Genomic DNA, 3,752 nt, shown 5'->3' with positions numbered 1-3,752 from the left:
TAATAAATACGTTATCTGAAGTGGTTATCACACACACACACACACACACACACACACACACACACACACACACACACACAAATACACACAATCCAACCCTTTCAGTCCCATCAAACATTTTCTTCACTTTATTCTTTCAACCACAGACGATTTCCTTCACCTCTCACGTAAATCCGTAAATCTGAAGGGGAGGGGGATTTTTTAGGCTGCATCTAATCCCTCCTGCTCAACCCCCCTCCCCAGAGCTGAGGGAAATCGTCTGCTCATAGGAGTAAATAAATGAAATGCATCGTTGGGGTGAAAAGGTTGTGCCTTGAGTTAAAGTGATTATGATTGCGTTATCTGATTCGAGTGGGCTTTAGGAAGAGAAAGTGTGTGTGTGTGTGTGTGTGTGTGTGTGTGTGTGTGTGTGTGTGTGTGTGTGTGTGTGTGTGTGTGTGTGTGTGTGTGTGTGTGTGTGTGTGTGTGAGAGAGAGAGAGAGAGAGAGAGAGAGAGAGAGAGAGAGAGAGAGAGAGAGAGAGAGAGAGAGAGAGAGAGAGAGAGTAGACCGCAATGGGCAACAAACACCCCCTTTTTCCACACACATCCAAGCAACCTATCCTCTTTAATCACTTAGGAACAGCAGACTAAATGAATACGGTAAATCACTAACATAATTTTCTCTTTATCTTAAATACTTTGAAGAAACACTGAGAGCAAGCAAAAAGAGAGAGAGAGAGAGAGAGAGAGAAAGAAAAAGGGAGAATGGTGCAAGTAAAAGAAAAGAAAAAGAAAACTGAAGGAGCTGCTTTGATATTACACGAAGAAAAAGACGAAGGGAAAAGAAATGAATAAAACAATAAGACAATATTCACTTCTGTACATAAACACCTCGATTAAAGAAAGAAAAAAAGAAAAAAACGTCTGGATAAACAGCAGTCACCAAAAAAACACAACTCCATCGATATTTCAACAAGACGAAAAAACAGGAAAAACAAGAACGACAATTTAACTGAACACTATAAAACAATAAGTCAATTTTCACTTCACCGCTAAACACCAAAATAAAAAATAATTATATGGCCATCAATTATCAGACCCCATCATTTACTCCGATAATGGTGGACGAAGAAAAATATTAATACATTTATTAATTGCATCTGATTATTATGATCTCTGTTAATTCTCGCTAAAGTGGTAATCAACACGAAAATGCTTAATGAAGATGGTTTTATGTCGTGGATGAAGTGGTAAATTTTTCTGTTTTTACTTGTCTTTGGGAGTTTAATTTTTCACTCACAAGCTCTTCTCTCTCTCTCTCTCTCTCTCTCTCTCTCTCTCTCTCACACACACACACACGCACACACACACATCAAAGGCAATCGAATGAGAATGCAAGCAGATGTTGATAAGGTACATGACACGAAAATATGATAGCACGTAGGAGAGATAAGGCAATGACCTGATGCAGGACAGATAAACAGATAAGAAGAATGGATAGAAAAGAGAAGGGGATAGGAAGGATAGGCAGAGATGGACTGGCTAAGTGGATAGGAAGGATGAGCAAGAGATGGATTGATTGGATAAGCGGAAGCAGGATGTGGATAGAGCTTTTGATGCACAGGGCAAAGTGAGATAAAAGGATAGTGGATAGATAACAGGATAGTAAAGATAAGTGGGGATGTGCTAGGTGAGGGGTTATAGTCTGTTTATATATCTATCTATCGCCAGACGCCACAATCTCAAGAGACTGCCCACACATAAATCGCCTCCACGTCACCCTGTCTTAAACTATCTGGCTGCCTTTTCTCCCAGTCACCCCCTCCTCTCCACCCCATTTCATCTTTGGTCCTATAAAAATGCACACACACACACACACACACACACACACACACACACACACACACACACACACACACACACACACACACACCTAAACCTCTCATTATTTCAGATCTCTTTCCACCGCACCGAGAGAGGACAGAGATGAGGAGGGTCAAAACTCTGTCTCTGCTGCCTGCCTGCTGTCTCCTGCTGTTACCCCTGATGGTGGGCGGGCAGGAGAAGCAGGTGCGGCACGGAAGAGGTGAGTGGTAGGGTGGTAGTTGTGGTTGTGGTAGCTGTGGCTGAATGAAATGTGGAAGGGCTGAGGTTATGGTGGTGGTAGTGGTACTATTGTTATTCTTATTATTATTACCTCTGCCAAGGAGGTTATGTTTTCACCCCTGTCCGTTTGTTTGCTGGTTGGTTGGTTGCTTTGTGAGCAAGATTACACAAAAACTACCAGACGGATTTCTACGAAACTTGCTAGAAGAATGGGCCTTGGCCCAGAATATACTTCATTAATTTTTGGTGCGGATCCGGATAAAGGTGCGGATCCAAGAATTTTTTTTCACTCTGTAATATTGCAAGATAGGGCGTTTTTCGACATTTTCGTAACTTTTTCAGTGAATATTCCATGGATCTTGATGAAAAAAATCAGGCATATTAAGGATGTTGGTATCTACGAATGTGTACAATCTGGCGGGGATCCATATAAAAATTCCGGATCTAGCGGATTTAAATATGTTTTTATAGGGGGGCTGGTGGGCCTTGGCGGAGGTATGCGCTCTACTGAGTGCCATTCTAGTTATTATTATTATTATTATTATTATTATCATCATTATTATTATTATTATAACCGGTACTGTATTATTATTATTATCTTTTTTTTCTCAGCATTATCATCATCATCATCATCATCACCATCATTATTATTACTATCATTATTATTATTATTATTATTGCCACAATCATCATTACCATCTTCATCATCATCATCATCATCATCATCATCATTTTTTCACCAATATTTCCTTCCCCCTCCCAGACCACATCCCTACAAGTGGGTCATGTCAAGAATCAGGACAGGGACCTTTTCAGAACGAGTACTTCAACCGCGAATACACAGTCACAAGTGAGTCACGGTTGAGTCATGGGTGAGTCAGTGGGGAGTCAGGTGTGTAAGAGGTAAAAAAAAGTGGGTCAGATATGAGTCGGGTCAGTTAATGATTGGTCAGGTGAGTCAGAGGTAGGAAAGGTGGGTTTGAGATGAGTCAGGTGAGTTAATGATCGGTCAGGTGAGTCAGAGGTAAGAAAGGTGGGTTTGAGATGAGTCAGGTGAGTTAATGATCGGTCAGGTGAGTCAGAGGTAAGAAAGGTGGGTTTGAGATGAGTCAGGTGAGTTAATGATCGGTCAGGTGAGTCAGAGGTGTGAGAGGTGGGTTAGAGATGAGTCAGGTGAGTTAATGATCGGTCAGGTGAGTCAAAGGTGAGTCAGGTGAGTAAGAGATATGAGAGGTGGGTTAGAGGTGAGTCAGGTGAGTTAATGACTGGCCAGGTGAGTCAAGAGGTGTCATGAGTCAGTGGTAAGTGTAAGTCAGGTGAATAGAGAGATGAGTCAGGCGAGTTAGATGAGTCAAAGGTGAATTTTTATTTTTATTTATTCATTTATTTTATTTTCTTATTTGTTTTTGGATATGGCTGGTTAATATCCTTTTGCACATTATTTTTGCAGAGTATGACGACATTGGAAGGATTTATATAATATTTATTTACTAATGTATCTAACTATCTATTATGTATCTATCTATCCATCTATTCATCTATCTACCCATCTATCTATATGCTTGCAACATTTTCATCCACTCATTTATCTGTCTATCCATCCATCCATCCATCCATCTATTCATCTATCTGTCTACTTTCAGGTAATGTGATCAATCCCCAAATT

At 40.5% G+C, this 3,752-nt stretch overlaps 1 protein-coding gene across 1 annotated transcript in view; it reads left to right on the top strand.

Moving 5' to 3' along the window:
• The first annotated feature begins 2,852 nt into the window (after positions 1–2,852).
• The window catches only part of LOC145410386 (uncharacterized), a 2,239-nt gene continuing 1,339 nt past the window's right edge, over positions 2,853–3,752 (top strand). Inside the window, exons 1-2 of the mRNA XM_080280539.1 lie at positions 2,853–2,936; positions 3,730–3,752. The exon at positions 3,730–3,752 is cut by the window's right edge and continues 139 nt beyond it. The gene's annotated coding sequence lies outside the window, so the exon portion shown is untranslated. The remainder of the gene's footprint in view (positions 2,937–3,729) is intronic.

The sequence above is a fragment of the Coenobita brevimanus genome, chromosome 85 (genome assembly GCF_032717465.1).
Source record: "Coenobita brevimanus isolate Jiangsu-jjx chromosome 85, ASM3271746v2, whole genome shotgun sequence".
In the NCBI taxonomy this organism is placed as follows: domain Eukaryota; kingdom Metazoa; phylum Arthropoda; class Malacostraca; order Decapoda; family Coenobitidae; genus Coenobita; species Coenobita brevimanus.
Note: the sequence above shows the minus strand (reverse complement) of the source record. Positions and strands in the feature narration are given on the sequence as shown.